The sequence below is a fragment of the Lathyrus oleraceus genome, chromosome 3, assembly GCF_024323335.1.
Source record: "Lathyrus oleraceus cultivar Zhongwan6 chromosome 3, CAAS_Psat_ZW6_1.0, whole genome shotgun sequence".
NCBI lineage: Eukaryota > Viridiplantae > Streptophyta > Magnoliopsida > Fabales > Fabaceae > Lathyrus > Lathyrus oleraceus.
The window spans coordinates 18,220,006-18,241,865 of NC_066581.1; positions in this window are offsets into that span (position 1 = coordinate 18,220,006).

Below are 21,860 nucleotides of genomic sequence, written 5' to 3' on the forward strand. Positions count from 1 at the left end.
TGCTGCGCTTTGGCCTGGGCTGCTCGCCGACTAAGACAGTATATGTTGAATCATACCACTTTGTTGATTTCTAGGATGGATCCCATCAAATACATGTTCGAGAGACCTGCCCTCTCCGGAAGAATAGCGAGATGGCAGATGATCTTAACAGAGTACGACATCCAGTATACTACCCAGAAAGCAATCAAAGGAAGCGTGCTAGCTGATCACTTGGCTCATCAAGCGGTGGATGATTATCAATCTATGAATTTTGAGTTTCCGGATGAGGATGTCATGCTTGTTACTGATTACGAAAAACCTAGACCGGATGAAGGACCCGAACTAGGATCCCGATGGACTATGGTTTTTGACGGATCTTCTAATGCGTTGGGCCACGGTGTTGGGGTTGTACTTATTTCTCCCGGGGGTTACCATACACCTTTCACGGCTAGACTATGTTTTCATTGTACCAACAATATGGCTGAGTATGAAGCATGTATTTTGGGACTCAAGGCGGCTATAGATCGGCGAATCAAGTTTTTGAGGGTGTACGGAGATTCAGCCTTGGTAATCAGTCAGATCAAAGGAGAATGGGACACCAAACATCCAAATCTCATCCCTTATCGAGAGCGGGTGATGACATTGATCCCACACTTTGAAGAGGTTACATTTGAACATATTCCACGTGAAGAGAATCAGTTGGCAGACGCATTAGCTACCATGTCATCTATGTTCAGAGTCAGAGGGGATAGGGAAGCTCCCATGATCACCATTGAACGGTTAGATGAACCGGCATACTGTTATGGACTTAACACTGAGAGGGTACAGGAGAAACCTTGGTTCCACGATGTAAAAAGATATTTAGAAGCTCAGGAATACCCTGAAGAGGCATCTATCAATGATAGAAAATTCCTGAGGAAGTTCTCTGCTAAATTCTTTTTGAGTAATGGAGTATTATACAAACGTAATCATGACTCAACTTTGCTTCGCTGTGTGGATAAAAAGGAAGCAGAAAAGATTATGGGAGATATGCACGACGGTATTTTTGGGACTCATTCTAGTGGACATACGATGGCCAAGAAGATTCTGAGATCAGGATATTATTGGTCTACCATGGAAGCTGATTGCCATCATCACTCCAGAACCTGTCACAAGTGCCAGATATATGCGGATAAAGTACATGCACCTCCTGTTCCATTGAACGTGTTGACCGCACCTTGGCCCTTTGCAATGTGGGGCATTGATATGATTGGGGAGATTAAACCTACTGCTTCTAACGGGCATCGTTTCATCCTTGTTGCTATTGATTACTTTACAAAGTGGGTAGAGGCCGCCTCATTCGCTTCTGTCACCAAGAATGTGGTGGCACGATTCATCAAGAATAATCTCATTTGTCGATATGGCATCCCTGAAAGAATTATTACTGACAATGGTACTAATTTGAACAACAAGATGATTACTGAACTCTGCACGCAGTTCAAAATTAAACACCATAACTCTTCTCCGTACCGGCCAAAGATGAATGGCGCCGTAGAAGCTGCTAATAAGAATATCAAGAAGATCATACAAAAGATGACGGTGACGTACAAAGACTGGCACGAGATGTTACCGTTTGCTCTCCATGGTTATCGCACTTCAGTACGCACTTCGACAGGCGCAACTCCTTTCTCTTTAGTCTACGGAACGGAAGCCGTCTTACCAGTGGAAGTTCAGATTCCCTCTCTAAGGATCATGAAAGAGACGGGTTTAGGCGAGGATGAATGGATTCAAACTCGGCTCGATCAGATAAATTTGATTGATGAGAAGAGACTTGCGGCTGTTTGTCACGGGCAGATATATCAGAAGCGCATGATCCAGGCATTCAACAAAAGAGTCAAGAGACAGGTGTATCAAATTGGCGACTTGGTGATCAAACGTATCATTCTGCCACAAGGGGATCCCAGAGGCAAGTGGACTCCCACATACGAAGGGCCATTTGTGGTTAAGAAGGTATTCTCCGGTGGAGCCATGATACTCGCTACAATGGATGGCGAAGATTTCCCGCATCCTGTGAACGCGGATATAGTTAAAAAATACTACGCATAAAAGAGACCCGCTAGGTCGACGTACCTAGGCAAAAGTAAGGGCATCCCAGCGAACCAAAAGGGTTCGGGCAAAAACTAGGGATAAATATATAAAGACGTACACCCGGCAAGTCGAAAACCTGAAAAGGCGGCTTGGGCAAGAAAGGGTATCCTGGTGGACTGAAAACCTGAATAGGCGGTCCAGGCAAAAGTTAGGGATTAAAGCGTATGACTATGTCCCGTTCTCTGTCAGCTTCAACCAAGTTCAAGGGACTGAACAAGCCAATAACTTCTATCCGACAGCAGGAGATGAGATGCTTAAAGACGTAATGACAGTAGCGGAATTAAAATCAATAGGACTTTGCCTGCATAGCTTGTTCTTTGCTTTCTTGATAATTTCCTCTTACTAGGATTTCTGTCTCCTTGTATTCAAATTGCCTGTTTATAGGCCCTCTTTCAAAATCAATCCAATTTTGTTTCCAAAAAGATGCTTTTGTTTTACTTCCTCTGTTTGGATTGCGTAAACGTCCATTGACTTAATTTGAATTGATTTATGCATTTGAATATGATTAATGTTTAGCAAAAATACATGCCTAAAATAGAAATAGCAATTACTATGAGACTTCAGGATCGAGGAGAAGGTCTAATCACGCTTCTCAATGAATCTGTTGCTAACTCGATTCCCCGGCGACGCCAGTTATTCCCCAGGAGAAATCGGCAAAACCGGACGAATTGGTCTTTTATCCCCAGCCAGGCTCTATTGGATATTTCCACCATCAGACAGAAATCAAGTATCCTCAGCTAAAGAAGGATCATCAATATAAATATCTCCGACCAGCAGACTGAGATTTTATTTCCCCAGTAGAGTTCCCTGGAAGAATGTTCAGACGCATAGTGCATTCATTACATCATTTCATACTACATACCTGCATACAATGCTCACCTTTACTTCATTCCGCATCATATACTTTACATCATTTCATAGCATGTATACGCATACCATGTTCGCAAGCATAAAGCATCTCATGCATCATGACATTGCATGAAACTAACGTCATTTTTCAGGTTAGTTATCCTCCTGATCACATTCGAGATTCGAATGCAGCTCTCAGTCCATCTGACGAACATTCTGACATCCTCCCAATGGTGGCATCTCTAAGCCCACCCCAGATATTCACTGCAAATACAACAAATATTATCAGATACAGCCTAACGTACGGTTCATTCTGATTCAGCCCAACATATGACTCCTTCAGCTCAGATACGATCTAACGTACGATCCATTCTGACTTTCAACAACTCCAATACGGTCTAACGTACGACCCATTTGGATACTCAAATCCTCAGATGCTGCCTAGCGTACGGTACATTCCGGGGTGTAGTCTAGTGTACGACTACTTTCTTCTTCAGATACAGCCTAACGTACGGCTCATTCTGCAACTCCAATACGGTCTAACGTACGACCCATTTGGATCTTCAGCTCAGATGCGATCTAACGTACGATCCATTCTGACCCCTTTTCAGATACAGCCTAACGTACGGCTCATTCTGCAACTCCAGTATGGTCTAACGTACGACCCATTTGGATACTCAAATCCTCAGATGCTGCCTAGCGTACGGTACAGTCCGGGGTGTAGTCTAGCGTACGACTACTTTCTTCTTTAGATACAGCCTAACGTACGGCTCATTCTGCAACTCCAATACGGTCTAACGTACGACCCATTTGGACTTTCAACTCAGATGAGATCTAGCGTACGATCCATCCTGATCCCACCGTCGTCAGATACAGCCTAACGTACGGCTCATTCTGCAACTCAGATACGATCTAGTATACGATCCATTCTGATCTTTCATCCCCAGCAAAGTCATCCGCCTAATGAATAACTCACTCTGGTATTCAGACACGGTCTAAAGTACGATCCATTCTGATCCCTTATCCCCAGCAGTATATAACACGCTCCGACTCCCCAGCGAAGTCGACAGCATAATGGATGACTCACTATACGGTCTAGCGTATGACCCAGTGATACCCATGACTTCAGATATCTTCTAACGTATGACGCAATCTGGAGCCCTCATCATCAAACTACTTGGATGGCATCTTTAAGCCCATCTCCATCGAGACTAATTGACAAGTGCAAATTTTTGGGGCATTCTAGTGTTCAATAATCTTTCACCTCCAGACCACGAACGGCACATACCATTCTACTCTCTCGGTTCAAGAATATTGAACAGGGGCAGCTGTCATACTCCAAAATTTGCCCATTGATATTACAAGGCATCTTTCAAGGCATTCCGACTTATTCTGCAAGGCACTGACATTAAAGGAACAAAAGCCCAGCTTGCAACAGGCCCAATCCAAAAATGGCCCAAAATAGCTTGCTCGCTAGGCGAGCAATTCCTTCGCCTAACGAACACTTCATCATGACCCTCACCCAGCGAAGCGTCAGGTCCAGAAAAAAGCCCAAAACTAGCTTGCTCGCTAGGCGAGCAATTCCTTCGCCTAGCGAAGCTTGCGAAAGTCTGAAGTTTTGGACCTCATTTTAAGCCCATTAGGTCACCACCACTACTACTATAAATACCAGCTCTTCAGCCACGAAAAAGGGGAGACAGACGGACACACACAAAAAACAGAGAGAGGAGGACGGAAACCCTGGCGCAGAAACCCTGCTGACCTAGAGAATTCAGAGTAAGGAACCCTGAAGGCAGCTTATCCGCACCGAAGCTACCGCCGCCCAACTCAAGCCGCCATCCAGAGTAATCAGCCCCTTTCAATATCGCAATTGCACACAGGTTTGCGTATCACCGCTGTTTTACGTTTCCAATTGATATCCTTTACATACATGATGCATTCCGATTAAAGTTTTGATATGTAATGCGATTTCGTATGTGAATCTAAGTATGAACATCCTGTATAATTGTCTATGCTATGCCTGTGATCAAATGCCATAAGAGTGCAGGTTTTCGGAAGTCATGCTGTTGTCAAACTCCAAACCCGTGGCCGCTCGCTAGCTCATCGCTAAGCGAGCCTGCAGCGAGCAGTCGCTGAGCCTTCGCTAGGCGAAGCAGAGGCGAACGGGACAGTGGCTGCTTTGTCTCTTTGTTGTTCTATCTTATGTTTATCTAATTGCGATTCTTGCATCACTTGGCCTGAACTCATAACTGTTATGTTTATCTTATGGTGCAATTGTCAAATCATACTTTATCTCAATGCTCTAACCCGTGTGTTGAATGGTGTAAAGGCTTCCATATCCTCAATGAAGCGGCCGGCTAGGTACTCCACTTTACGTGTGGGAGACCTTCGTGGAGATGGATTCAAAATTACTTCACTTTAATGTGAAGACTCATATTGATTGCCTAATTAATTTTAATGTATTAATGTTTAATGTATTGATTTTAATGTGTTGATTTTAACGTGTTGATTTACCATAATTACCTAATGAACGTTAAAATATGGACTTTAAATAAATGATATCGGACCTCTCTTCGTTACCCCACGATTACGGTATTACGGTCATGTCCCGCGAATATGGGGATACCCTTAGCAAAGACCCCTCGGTTGAATCATCATAAAATAAATCATGGTCCCTCGGATGTTGCCTTCGAAAATATGATTTTGTCCCTCGATGACCCTTCGGTGTAGCCTATGGCTGAATGATGATAGTCCCTTCGAATGCTAAGGTATCCTCACAACCGTTGCCTTCAATGACCGCTCGATGACCCTACGATGACCCTTCTACATCCCAAGGATAAAACTACTTACTTCTCAATAGTAAGGACAGTTTTACCCTCATAAGGATAGGAAATGCCCGGAAAGACCTCGGACAGGTATAACCCTTAATTGCTCATTCATAACCTAAAATATTTTTCCCACCTTACACATTTCAAACATCCTTTTGGAAAATCACCACTTAGCATACATCCGTACTAGGATCATTGCTGAGTTATATTTTTCTAAATAACTTTCAAATCTAAATGAGATAACCACTTTGTATACATTCATGCAAGAATCATTACAAAGTTAAATTCTCCTTTTCAAAACATTTCCTACACATTTTTCAACCACCTCTTTCAAAATAGAAAACATAAATGATTGAGCAATTAAGAGCCCATGGGTAACCATGGATATAAAGGGTGCTAACACCTTCCCTTTGTATAACGTACCTCCCGAACCTAAGAATCTAAATTAAGGTCTTTCCTGTTCTTTTCCACCTTTCCTTATGGGATAAAAGAAAAGTCGGTGGCGACTCTTGCTAACCGCGACATTGCGATTAAAAAATCCATAAAGTCAGTTCACCGTATGACACTTCCCCAAGCAGATTTATTTTTACACCATGCATAACATTTGCACTTGCATGCATATCATATCAAGCATACACATAAGCTGATAAATAGGTTCTTCCAAGCAGACTGAAGAATTACTTTACAAGCAAGGTCATGAGATTCAGCCAGAGGATCAAGCGTGAGTGATCCAGCCTGAGGGTCATTTTGAAGATCCAGCCAGAGGATCAAGCGTGAGTGATCCAGCCTGAGGGTCATTTTGAAGATTCAGCCTGAGAATCGTGTTCCAGTGATCCAGCCTGAGGGTCCATTTCAAAGATTCAGCCTGAGAATCGTGTTCCAGTGATCCAGCCTGAGGGATTTCAAAGATTCAGCCTGAGAATCGTTTTCCCGTGATCCAGCATGAGGGTCATTTTTGAAGATTCAGCCTGAGAATCGTTTTCCCAAGAGTCAGCCTGAGGCTCAATTTGAAGATTCCCCAGTGAAGTCGCCTACAAGCTTTATTTCCCCAGCAAGTCTAATTGAGGAGTCGTTACAACATGTTCTAGCCCGAAGAATATGTACGAAGCCCAAAAGTGGAATATGCTCGAAGTTGCATATCTAATATGAAGGTTGGGTGTAGATTCCAAAAGAGGGTCAACCAGCGCATGCCTCAGATGCGGGATCCTAATGATGGGAATTTATCATCAAAATAATCCAGATCTAGCCAGAAGATCGAAGTCAGGTCTAGCCCAAAGACCGGAAATAGATTCAGCCAGAGAATCGAAGCAATTCAGATCTAGCCAGAAGATCGAAGTAGATTCAGCCAGAGAATCAAAGGAAATAGATTCAGCCAGAGAATCGAAACAAAGAAGATCTAGCCAGAAGATCGAAAATCGCAACAATTCAGATCTAGCCAGAAGATCGAAATAGATTCAGCCAGAGAATCGAAACGAAGAAGATCTAGCCAGAAGATCAAAATCGTATCCAGCCCGAGGATCAAAATTAATATCCAGCCAGAGGATCGACACTCCAGATCTAGCCAGAAGATCAAAGTCAAGTCTAACCCGAAGACCGAAAATGGATTCAGCCAAAGAATCAAAGGAAATAGATTCAGCCAGAGAATCGAAACGAAGAAGATCTAGCCAAAAGATCAAAATCGTATCCAGCCCGAGGATCAAAATTCGTATCCAGCCCGAGGATCAAAATTAATATCCAACCAGAGGACTAAATTGAGTATAGGTTCAGCCAGAGGATCGAAACTCCAGATTAAGCCAGAGGATCGGAAGAAAGATAAACAACGCGGTGTATTTCCGCGTTTTTGTGGTATTCTCGGAGCACAAATTTTCGGTCTGTCTTTGGTATTCAATCACAACTCACCCCGTTTGTCTGATAAGCTGTTCGCTTTCATCCTACTCGGGTTAGCTGATGTTTGAATAGGGGCAGCTGTAACACCCAAAAATTTTCCCTCCTCATTCATGCATTCATTTAGCATTTCATATTGCATTTCATCATGTCAATCAGAATTAGATCCAAAAAAAAAAATGAAAAAAAAAAACGAAAAAAAAAAAAAGAACGAAAAAAAAAAATAAAATTATTTTTTTTAAAAAAATAATAATAAATTTTTTTTAATTAATTAATTAATTAATTAAATAAATAAATAATAAAAAAATCTTGGACTTGGACCTTTCTCAAAAGCCCACTAAGCTACCAATATTAGCCTATAAATACTAGAGTTTCATTGAAACAAAGGAAACACAGAAGAGGAGAAGAAGGAAGAGAAGCAAAATACTCTGAGGTTTCCTTGAAACAAAATCCTAGAGGAGAAAGAAAGTGAGAGAAGAGTCAACAGAGTTCAGAGCAACCTCCGGACACTGAAGGGAACTCATTGGCAAAGAACCAGTTCTACCTCATATAAACCCTGAGATTGTTCTACAAACCCCGGTGCAATCCAATTTCAATCAAGCTCTCCAATCAGGTTTGCCCTATATCCATCATCTCTATGCTTTCAATTTGAATTTTCTGAATGTATGAGGTATTATGGGTGAATTTGATACCCTTTTGATGCATATGTTTAACAAGAGGTTTAGGCCTCCTACCCTTGGTTTTTTTTTTTTTTTTGTGAATTGAAAGGGCATGATTCATGTGGTTACATTTTGATTTGGGGGCAACTCTTGGTTACCCTATCTTGTTTCACTAACCCTTTTGTTGAGTTTTTGTGAAGGCACATGACTTTTGCAGGGATAACTTGCATGGTTTCCCACTTTATTTGTGGGATAACCCCTGGAGGTTCATTCTGATTACCTGTACTGACTCACTTTCTTTGATGATGTTAGCTTGGAAGGATCTCAGGGTTTCCCATTCCTCTAATTGCTGTTACTTCGGATCTTTATCCGCGTGGTACTTTTACATTTTTCCCGCATTTTACTGCTTTCCTAGCTGGAAGACCTCGATAGGAGGCAACGTTTGAGCCCCTTGGTGGCATTTTACTTTGTGATACATGTTTTGTGTTTTGTATTCATATCCCTGCAGGTAGCGCGGTTCCTTCATCAAGGACTGCCTTTTTGCCCTTGAGCATCCCAAACCCTAAAACCCAAAGCAACACGTTAACTCCTTCTACTACAGGCGAGTAAGTCTCCAAAGGTCGAGCATCCGGTAGATTGCGTAGTAACGTTGTTCGCCCAAAACCCAATCCATAACCCCGTAGTTAGCCGAACTATGTTTTGCTCTGATTCTCAGGCCAGATGAGATACGTAGGCATAAGACGCGATGTCTTAGCGAGCACACATCCCCCAACCCATAGGTCAGCCGAGCTACGAAGACTCTGATTCTCATATTCAGATGAGATACGTATGCAGTGGATGCGACATCCGCGCGAGTCATTTTCATTTAACCTTTTTTTTTTGTAAACAGCACAAGATAAACCCACACCCTTTAGACAAGAACTACAAAAGTGGATCCCGTAGAGTACTACGGATGCGTAGGGGTGCTAATACCTTCCCTTCGCATAACCGACTCCCGAACCCAAGATTTGGTTGCGAGACCCCGTCTTGTCCTTTCCTTTTTCAGGTTTACTTCGAGCGTTTCCTTTCCCTCCTTTGGGATGAATAACGCACGGTGGCGACTCTTCTGTCTTTTTCTTTCGCCGGTTGTTTTTTTTCGCACTGTATTTTTCAGGTTGCGACACTTCGTCCAACAGCTCTTGAAGCTCTCTTCGCACTTGGCGACAACCCAAACGATTAACAGAGCAGATGCGGCATCTGTCATGGTCATGCTCCATATGACTGTACTGACACAGCAAGCGATGTAATTCGACCAATGACTGTCTAATATGGCTAACATATTTGACTTTATACTTCCCAGGGCACCCCTGGACCATGTTCACTGATTTCCCATGCTCGGGCAATGGGTTCTTTGTAACATTGGGGCCTGAGTCTTCGAAGCTCAGAATACCGCCTCTCATAAGGTCTTGAACCTTAGTCTTCAAAGGAAAGCAGTTCTCAATATTATGTCCCGGAGCACCGGAGTGATACACACAGTGTTGGTCTGGTTTATACCACCACTGAGGATTTGCAGGCACAGCAGGAGGATCCCTGTGAGTAACCAACTTCCTTTCCAACAAGGAAGGATACAATTCAGCGTATGACATAGGAATGGGATCGAAGTTGATCTTCTTCCTATCATAGTTCAGATTAGCTTGGTTACTTGTACTGCCACGAGGCTGGTAAGCCTGTTGCTGTGGACGGTGTTGCTGCTGATACTGAGGTTGTTGCTGATGCTGATGCTGATTGGGCTGCTGATACTGAGCATTGTCCCTGAAGACAGGTGCTATATGAGCCACCTGGTGTTGATTCCTTGTACGACGTACAGGCTTCCTCTGAACAGAGGGTCTTCTGGATTTAGCATGGGACTGCACAGCATGTACCTCCCTATCTTTCTTCTTAAACGCCCCATACCGTTAAGAAGAGCTCTCATCTTTACTCAAACGTCCTTCACGGACTCCTTCCTCAAGACGCATCCCCATGTTCACCATCTCAGTGAAATCAGAGGGAGCACTCGCAACCATCCGCTCATAATTGAATGAGCTAAGAGTCTTCAAAAAGATCTTAGTCATTTCTTTCTCTTCTAGCGGAGGAGTAATCTGAGCTGCCAGCTCTCGCCACCTCTGGGCGTACTCCTTAAATGTCTCCTTATCCTTCTGGGACATGGCCCTGAGTTGATCACGGTTAGGCGCCATATCAACGTTATACTTGTATTGCTTGACGAAGGCTTCGCCAAGATCATTGAAGGATCGGATGTTTGCACTATCAAGGCTCATATACCAGCGAAGAGCCGCACCAGACAAACTATCCTGGAAATAATGGATCAGAAGTTGATCATTATCGGTTTGTGTAGACATTTTCCTGGCATACATAACCAGGTGAGCGAGAGGGCAGGTGTTCCCCTTATATTTTTCAAAGTCAGGCACTTTGAATTTGATTGGAATTTTAACACCGGGAACAAGGCAAAGTTCAGCAGCAGACTTGCCAAACAGATCTTTCCCTCGGAGGGTCTTCAATTCCTTTCGCAGCTCAAGGAATTGATCACTCATTGCTTCCATCTTCTCATTGACATCTGGGCCCTCAGACGGCTCAGAATGATAGATGGTGTCGTCTATCCTGGGAATGGTATGCACGACAGGAGGAGTAGCAGCAAGGACCGGGCTAGATGCCAGCATAGAAGCAAAAGTTGGAGCAGGAATATCTGGCATGAAACCCGGAGGCATACCCCAAGGAAACCCGACTGGCATGGCATGAGGCACAAAATGAGCACTAGCAGCTGGCACAGTCGGAGCAACGACTTCTGATATAACCGTCCTCTGAGGAGGAGTTGCAGGAGGTGGAGAAGGTTGATTCTGAGCATCCAAAAACTGCTCCATCAAAGCACTCAGGCGAGCGACCTCTTCTTTCAATTCTCTGTTCTCTTGCTCAAGTTGATCCATTACTCTGGCAGAATTGGCTCTGGTATAGTACCGGTGAGTCAGCTTGTCTTCAAAATAAATGAAGAGCACAGAGTTAGGCCACAGAGAAGAAGACCAGAACAACCTGCTTATGCAAAATGATGCATGCAATGCTTGTGCATATGCTTTGTTTTTCAAGGAACTTTTAGGGTATTTATTTGCAAATTTTAATTTTTAAGCATTTAATAGCATATGGAAAATATCTCATCAAATATATTTGAACAAAGAAGTACAACATTTTGATCATATTACAAAGAGAAAAGGAAAATAAACATCCTATGGATCCCTAGAAGCTCGAGATGCTGGAAGACGAGATGCACACAACTTCTTGATCTCTCTCTCATAGGCAGCTTCCATATCCGCTTTCTCCTTTGCAAGTCGATCATACTTCCTCTTCCAGAACTTGGAAGACTGAGGAAGCAGAGAAGTCCAAGTATCATTCGGATCATCGATCACCTGATGCTCGAGAAACTCAATCAGAGCGTCCTTCTCCTTAAGCTGCTGAAGCAATTCTTCTCTTTCACGGATCCAAGCACGTGACAGGTCTTCTTCTCTCAACTCCTCTACATCTTGGTTGGGGAGGGTTGAAGGCCCAGCCACATCCAATGGTGTAGGTCTCGGATGATCATAAGGCATAAGGTATACAACAGCTCTCTGTCTGACCCAAGAAGTATATGGCTCCAAAGCAATACAGTTTTTCGGACCCAACTCATTTCTACCCTTCTTGCAGATCTTGCGCCAAGCGCGGACAAATCTGGCTTTCAGGCCTTGGGGATCTTTACCCTTCTGAAAGAACACACCTTCTAACAGAATGTTATGAGGTTTATCCTTTAGGGGGAACCCAAGCTGACGATGTGCTAGAATAGGATTGTAGTTGATCCCACCACATGTACCAAGAAGAGGCGCATTAGGGAATTCACCACAATAATCAATGATCTGCACAGTATCATACACGCGATCATACCAAGAGATATCATCATTAGTGAGAGACATAAGTCTCTGAGACCACCGTATACATCCCTTGTTCTCTTTGAAAGCAACTGTCTGCGGCAAGTGAGAAATAAACCACTTGTACAACAAAGGCAGACAGCACACAATAACTCCTCCACCCTTTGCATTCCTCAGATGCAAAGAGACATAGGCATCACCCAACAGAGTCGGAACGGGATTAAGAACTGAGAAGATCCTAATGGCGTTCACATCCACAAATTTGTCGATGTTGGGGAATAATACCAAACCATAGATGAGCAGCACAAATAAAGCCTCAAAGGCATCCTCACTCATGGCCTTCCCATAAACGGTAGCTTGAGCAATGAGGAACTCGGAAGGAAGACCCTGAATTCCACCTTTGACAGTCATATTAGCTTTAATCAAGGATTCATCTATGTGCAACAAGTCTACAATCTCTCGAGCAGTCGGAATACTCTCCAAGCCAATAAACGGCACCTGATCCAGAATCGGGATCCCAATAAGATGAGAATACTCCTCAAGCGTAGGCAACAGCTGGAAGTCCGGAAATGAGAAGCAGTGATACAGAGGATCATAAAACTGAGCCAAGGTACTCATCAAACCTTCATCAACCTGAGTAATCAACAGAGGCAGAAGCTTCCCATAGCGAGCCTTGAAACCCAAGGGATCTAATACATAAGATGTCAGATTCCTTAACTCTTTCACATCAGGTTGTCTAAAGCTGTACTTCTTTGTATGCCTTTTTGGTCTTTCCATGTCTGAAAATTTTGCAAATAAACCCTTTAAGTTCCTTGAAAATTTCTGATTTTTTTTGATGACATGAATGCAGATGAATGCATGAATGCATGAATGCAGCAATCACACTCAAGGATCAAGCAAGTCACACCAGACAAAGGTCATGGGAAAGCTCATAGTATCCCTAATATCAATCATCCATTTGGTGGATTATGGTTTTCACCTTATCAACACCCAAGTTCCATTGATATTAACGGTACATGAACCGACTCAATCATCCTTAATATCAACCATCCGTTTTGGCGGATTATGGTTTACACCTTATCAACGCCCAAGTTCCATTGATATTAAGGTTGTCTAAACGACTCAACCATGAATCATGGGTTTGCTGAGAGTCACGAGCATGGAGTCTCGGTTAAGAACCACCCAAAGGGAGTGTACTAGGGTTTAAACCTGCCAGACATGTTCTACCAGAGGTTCCCATAATCATCGTCCCATCTTTCGAATATTATCGGAGGAACGAATACTCGTATTCCAAAAATATTCTCAAGAGAGACTCTTATGAGTGTAGTATCGCGTAACAATCGCATCAGAACTGACATCTGAACGACCTCCGCACTACGTCCTAACAATAGGCCAAGATGGGCTTGGTAAACTAAGGTCCTTGGCTTCTAAGGCACATGATTGAAAGAATAATGCCTAACCACAAATAACTTGTGTGACATTATTAATCCAACATGACCTCCACCAAGTGAATGGACTCGCAAGTCAACTGGCTAAGGAATACTCCGCACCAGTCGACAAGACTACGCCATTCTCCTATCCTAGAGTGCACTCGAGTTCGGGTATAGAACTCATCTCACAGAGATCACCAAAGCAAACAGCAATTGTATATCAAGCAATTCAAACATTACAATCAATACAGTTATCCCAAATTGTACAAAAATATGTCAAATAACAGATAAACAAATATCATACAACAAGGGTGAAAAGTAGGCAAAACCACCAAGGACGTATTCTCCCCAGCAGAGTCGCCACTTTTCTGTAGCGGTGTATTCGTCACTTTATGATTTATTGATTAAATCAAAAGCAAAGCATACAAAGAATCGAGTCGCCACCGCACTTTTATTTATCCTAAGGAATGGCTAAAAAGCGAACAAAAGCCTAAGAAGTTTTACACATAGAAAACTAATGAAAAAGATCAGAGAGTCTGGGTAAGGGGTAAATTACGCAATGGGAAGGTGTTAGGCACCCAAAACGTCCTAGGTACTCCTAGGGAGCTCTTTTCACACTTGTTGTATAAAAAAGTTTATTTGTTTATGACATATTGTGCAAACACGAATGGGAAGATGAGAAAAGAATGTACAATTTTTATTACTTTTGTGTTTGAACGGATGAACCCGTTGCCTACGTACCTTCCATGAAAGGTAAGGATCAAAACGCCGTAGTTCGGCTAAAAGATTTCCAAAATATCAGTGGGTTCATTTTAAAACAATAGCACTAAGGCTTTTCATTATCAACGGGAGAAAACTCAACCAAGACCAACAATCCACCATGCGAGGATAGCTTCAACATACTAGTGAGGGGTTAACCCTATAATAAGTATGGAAGACTTACAATCAAGTCACTAAGGATGTGGTGAGATTTACATCAACCACTATGAGAATTGAAACCTATGGCTAATGTATGAAAACATATCAACAATGGACAAAGCCACAAAACAATTGAATGAGTGAAGTTAGTTGATTATGAGTATTCACAAAAGGATGGTCAAAGTATGATTAGGATTCAATTCAAAGAAGTGTTATGAAATGGAGTTTGAAAAGTCAAGGACTTAGGGTCCAGGTTTCTAATTTGAAAAGACATGAAGATGTTTGCACAATAGTTCAAAGTTTTTGAATTAACAATGTGAAAAGGTTTAGGACAAAGAGGGTGGAGAGTAAAGGAGTGTAAAACTTCTCAGAAGTTCACCTCTTGAGATCATATAGAAGATGATTCAAGTGTGTCCTTAGGAATAAACAAATGAGCAATAACAAATAAGCAAAACAGATGATACCGGATGCCAATTACTGGACTTACACCAATCTCACAACAAAGGTGGATACCAGATACCACTCAATGGATTTACACCAGTCTCCTAAAACAAACAGGGATGTCAGATGCCAATAAATGGACTTATTCCAACCTCCTAAAGCAAAACCAAACAGACAAGGATACCAGATGCCAATATATGGGCTTACTCCAATCTCCTCAAGACAAAACAACACTTGGATGTCAGATGCCAATCTATCTGGACTTACTCTAATCTCCAAAGGATGATCATAGGAATACAAATGCCAACAACATGGACTTACAATTGAATCCTCACATACAACAAACAAACAAGAGCACTAAGCAAAGAGGACATAAGTGGCCAATGAAATGGTCGTACACTCAATCCTTTCCAAATCATAGGATCAATGGCCAATGAATGGACTCACAGTTGATTCCTCAATGGATAAACAAAGATGTCACAAAGATATGAAATGATGATCATGCAATAATGAATAATTAATGATAATAAATGCACAAAGGTAAACAAGCAAACATGTACAGATGAACCAATAAGCAATCAATGATTCAGTTAGCACATACTATATACAAGCAATTTGGCTCAAGCAAGGGTTAGACTTTAAAGTCAACTGGAATGGGGTAGTGGTGCTCTTAACCTTAACATTGAGAGTTAAGGTGAAGCAGATGAAAGGATATGAGGGGTGTGCCTCATTGCTCTTATCCCTGGTCAGGGAGAGCTTTGAATATCAGAAGGTGTGGGAGTTCAGAAAGTTGGAACTCTCTCCACAAGTTAATGACTCTATAGATCTTGGGTTAAAATCCACAATGCTACAACATGTAATGTGAGCAAAGGGATGACACACAGAATAGTAGGAGATGGACTACACATCTCTTTTATCTACCAATTTCCTTATCAAAAGGACTTTTCCTGCTTGGGGACAAAGATAAACAATCACAAGCATTGCCTCTTAAGGAGGACTTCAGACAGGTGCCTGACCAAATAACAGGCCAGGTCTTCCAGACTACATGAAGTTAGAGACATTATACCTCAATGCTCAAGCTATCAAGCAAAGCAAAATCAAGTTCACAATGAACTATAGCAACTAAGGTACCTGAAAACAATCCAACACAATCAGTATACAACTCAAAAAGAAAGTCAACAGACAACAGACAGTCAACTGTACACAAGCAATGCATCAAGCAAAGCACAAGCTCAACTCAAAGGAGCTAATCCACCTACAAAACAACTTAATGTTAATCAACAGCAATCAAATATCAATCCAAATGAGCAAATGAATCAAACTCCTCAAGGCCATATGCTTCTTGTCCTGAAAACAAACTCAAACATGAGAAGCAAACCACTAGGACAAGGCCTAGGGTCAAAGAAGGAGAAATAATCCAAAACAGAACATGAAAATTGGCATGAACCAAGTTTAATCAATCAAGAACAATATCCAAGTGGTCTCATGTCAAAATCATCAACCAATTTCATTTCATAAACAAATCATGTCAAAGCATGCAAGTTGGAAGCTCAATGAAGCAACAGAATGATCACAAGCATATTAATTCCAAAATGGCTCAATAAATCTCAAGAAAAATCATGTCTAAACAGAACACATCAAATGAGCAACATACCAAAATTCAAGGCATTTGGACAAGTATAAGCAAGTCAATTAAAATCATCAAATCAAGGTATGTACAAACAAGCTCAAAGGAGGCACAAAATGATGCATCAACTTAAGGCAATCCTAAAACAGAAATGACAAGTGATAAATGATCCAAACAAAAGCCAAGACAAACTTCAAAGTGTCTAGAATACATGTGCAAAATGTCAAGTTCATATAATAAACATCAAGCATTTCACAAATCATTGAAGTTCATCACTCATCAAAAGTTCAAACATGACAATCCAGAAAGGAAAATATCAAACAAATTGGAAATGAATCTAAAAAATCTACAAACAATCATGATCAATCCTAACATCCAGAAGTAGCATCATGCAAAAATTCATATCATTTGGCATTTATATGGCATGGTAAAGAAAATCAACAAGTTGGACAAGAAATGGTGTGACACACATTGTCACACCTCCATTAATCACATCATAACTCAACATCCAGAAATGAGAAAAATGCAAACTATATACCAAAATGACCATTAGGATGTCTAGTTTATGCATGTCAATTTTCATGTTCATTGGATTAACCATCATCATTTCACAAAGAAAATAGCAAGCAAGGTGCAAGGTATGACATGCAAACATAAACCCTAGGCCAAAAACATTTTCAACCGTGCACAAATTCTGTAAAAATATCCAGAAAATAGAAGACATCATGAAGATCATTGTGCAAAAAATTTCATGTGATTTGGATGAGTAATCATGGAGTTATGGAATTTTGAATGAAGAGAAAAAATGAAAAATCACATGATGAAGTAACATGAACATGGATGATGAATGAAATAAAAGGCCAAAAATCAAATTGGATAATGCTTGAACTCAGAATCGAACCGAGTGAAAAATCAAAGGGAAACGCGCCACCAGTGAAACGTGCCGTTTCACTTAATGATGTGGCAAGGCAAATGCGTCGTGACCAATCATACTGCCAGGCAATAACCACGTGGACCAGTACATGTCCACTAACATGAAACCACATGCAATACGCGCGCTAACAGATCAAAACGATTCTGGAAAACTAAAACCTAGAACATTCAACAAATTCATCGTGTTCTTCATCATCAAGAACACTTATGCACAGAAAATCACCAAATGCATACCATTGGATCCGTCTTCTAACATACATCATCATGCTAAGCTCAATTTATTCTAATTCAGCAAATGCTCAAAGATTCATGCACATGAAGTTTCACCAACCAAACTTGTAAGCATCATAACTACCTCAATACTCAATGAAATTCCACGATCTAGAGCTCATTATAACCTAGGTTCAAAGATCTACCAGAATCATCCAACAATTTTATGAATTAAGAACATTGAATTCTGACCTTCAAGAAGTAGCAGTAGTGGAATCGTGCTTCTCAGGTCCTGGCAAGTTGAAACAGATGCTCTACAATGATTAGAGAGGTGAAAGGATGATGAAGAACATCTCAACAATGCTTGATTCGTCCAGAAATCTCAACTGCCATGGGAGGATGCACGGTTCAACAGTCCACGATTCTTGCAGAATTCTTCAAGATCCAGCTTCAATATTCTTCAACAATGCTTGCAGATGATGAACAACTCAAGAAACAAGCAAAAGAGATGAAGAACTCGATGAAAAAAGTTGAGAGAATTTTGAGATGAAATTTTTAGATCTGGATTTGTGAAGTTGTTGTTCTGATTTTCTGTTAGGATTAGCTTTATATATGATGCCTTAATCATGCTTGTTAATCATGTTTAGCCAAAATACCAAGGATTAGTGAAATTGGAATGTTGATGCAAAATGGCAAAACCACCCTTATGCAATGCAAGGCAATGGAACAGTACCGAGTTTGGCTTGAAAATGAATTTCAAAATTTGTTTGGATGCAAATGGAAGTGGTAAAATGCAAAGGCAAAGCATAATTTTCAAATTGGAGATTTCCCTCCAAAATTCAAAATAAATTCAAGTGAAAAATGCAAAAATTTTGTGATGAGAATTGATGAAATGTGATGCATGATTATGATAGTAGGGATCAAGAGAGAAATGCTCCAAAAAGAACCACTCCATTTGGCCTTTTGGTTCAAAAGTTATGCAAGCTTGAAGTTCAAAATTTCTTGGCAATGATTGATCCATAACTTTTCAACCATAAATGAGAAATTCATGTTCTTGGACTTTTTGGAAAGGTGAGAGAAAGATATTAAACTTTCATGCTGGACAAAATTTGATTTGAAGCTTTCTTGATGATGTAAACTTGAGGAGAAGATCTTTCCATTTTTGGCAATTCCAAATTATAGGTCACTTACTATTTTTGGAAACTTTTCATCTGACCTCAAATTCCTCAGTGTTGATGTTTGACATGTTATATGAGACTTGTATGAACATGAATGAGGCCTCTCTAACCATCTCACACCTTCAAATCCATGATTGAATGCACAGTTGACTTGTGTTGACTTTTCTAGGGTTTCAGTTGACCTAGCTGTGATCAGATGAAATCCAAGCTTCTCCCACTTGAGGTCTTGATTCAAAATGATGTCATGGTTCATATGAACTCTTGTGAATGATCAATGGTGCCCAAGTTCTTCAGAATGGCCACCATATATTGCTCAATGAATGCCTTTGACTGTCTTGACCTATGATTGCTTCATCTGCAAGTAACAAGGTTAGATGACATATTTTTGTACTTTTGGTTAGTAAACAAATGAAAAGCAATGATATACATATGCAACATATGCTTGGTGATCAAGAACCACTCTCAAAAGGCAACCCACCCACAGGGAAGGAGGCAAGATGTTCAATGATCCTTGAGGCAATGATATGATATGATATGATGCCATGAGGGATCTTAGGGACAAAATTGGGGTCTTACACTTACCACCTCGATCTGATCGAAGAGTTTTTAATATTCTTACCTAGTTGGTTTTGTACTTCATTCTTGAATTCCTTGAACTTTTCAAAGGACTCTGATTTGCGTTTCATTAAATACACATAACCATATCTACTGAAATCATCAGTGAATGTGATGAAGTACTGAAAAGCTCCTCTGGCTGGTATGTTCAGTGGTCCACATACATCAGTATGTATGAGGGCCAAAAGATCATTAGCTCTTTCACATTTTCCTGTGAATGGAGACTTTGTCATCTATCCAATTAAACAATATCTGCATGTCTCATATGATTCATAATCAAAAGAGTCCAAGAGTCCATCTTTATGGAGTTTGGAAATGCGTTTCTCATTTATGTGGCCTAATCGACAATGCCAAAGGTAAGTTGGATTTAACTCATCAGGTTTCATCCTTTTAGTATTAATGTTATAAATAGGTATTTCAAGATCAAGGACATATAGTCCATTGTTCATTTGTGTAATAGCATAGAATATATCATTCAAATAAATTGAGCAACAATTGTTCTTTATTATAAATGAAAAACCAAACTTGTCCAAACAAGAAACGGAAATAATATTCGTGCTAATTGCAGGTACATAATAACAGTTCTCTAACTGAATTATTAAACCACTAGGTAAAGTCAATACATAAGTCCCTACGGCTAAAGCAACAACCTTTGCTCCATTGCCAACTCGTAGGTCAACTTCACCTTTTGCCAAATCTCTATTTCTTTTCAGCCCCTGCACATTTGTATAAATGTGAGAACCGCATCCAGTATCTAATACCCATGATGCAGAAGTAGATAAATTAATTTTAATAACAAAAATACCTGAAGTTGAAGTCTCTACTCCATTCTTCTTATCTTCCAGGTACTTTGGGCAGTTTCTCTTCCAGTGTCCGGTCTTACCGCAATGGAAGCAGGTGCCTTCTTTTGTTATGCCTCCACTAGGCTTTAAAGCAGCAACGGTGGGTTTGGGTTTGGCAACTTCCTTTCCTTTCCCGTTATCACCCTGCTTAGTGGGCCTTTTGTTCTGTCTCTTTCCATTTCTGATCATCAGAATGGACTTCCCTTTTGACTTCAGATTCTGCTTGGCAGTTCTTAACATGGCGAGCAGTTCAAGAAGAGATTTGTCCATATCATTCATATTGAAATTTAGGACAAATTGACTGAAACTATCTGGCAACGATTGCAAGATCAAATCAGTCACAAGTTCCTTTTCGAGGGGAAAACCCAATCTCTCAAGGTTTTCCACATACCCAATCATCTTGAGCACATGGGGACCTATAGGGGCTCCCTCAACTAACTTGCCTTGAAAAAAGGCTTTTGAAACTTCAAACCTCTCATGCCTTGCTTGCTCTTGATAGAGCATCTTCAGGTGTTCGATCATATCGAACGCTGATATGTTCTCATGTTGCTTTTGCAATTCTGAGTTCATGGTAGCTAGCATGAGACAAGCAGTTTCATTGGCATCATCGACATGCTTCTTATAAGCATCTCTTTCTGTCTTATGTGCAGAACTAGGAGGTTCCTCTTCAGGAACAGGTGTCTCCAAGACATACAGCTTTTTATCATGTTTGAGGACAATCCTCAGGTTTCGGTGCCAATCTAGAAAATTTGTCCAAGACAGTTTTTCCTTATCAAGGATTGATCGCAAAATGTTGTTAGAGGTGTTTGCTGTCATGGTAATCTACATAAGGATTAATGAAAATATAAGTATTATTGACATATTTAATTAGGCCTTTAATTAAATATGTTCCCACTATTTTACTCAAAACAAATGACCCTCATCATTTGATTCGGAAAATCCCGTTAGAAGATCTTCTAGTGGGTCGAGATCCATATTTCACTTCGTTCTAAGTCCGCGTAGGCGGATTACACAAAACTAGGTTATTTAGGTAGGAACTCATTCCAGTTGTATCTCATATAACTCTCGAAAATTTCAGTTGGATGAATAACTCCTTATTTCAATCCATCATATGGATCATTCCCAACTCTTGCTTCTAAACATATATAATATTATTATAATTAAGTTTGACCCATCGTTTTAGCAGTTGGATATTACAATTATCCCATCGCACCTTACCAATATAGAAAATGCACCTCGCGTAGGCGAAACCTACATTGTCCGATACTAGTCTTGATGAGTGCTAAAACTTGGAAAGCAAACACATATAGTATTATTATAATTTGTTTAGTTATGTTTGACCCATTGTTTTAACAGTTGGATATTACAATTATCCCATCGCACCTTACTAATATAGAACATGCACCTCGCGTAGGCG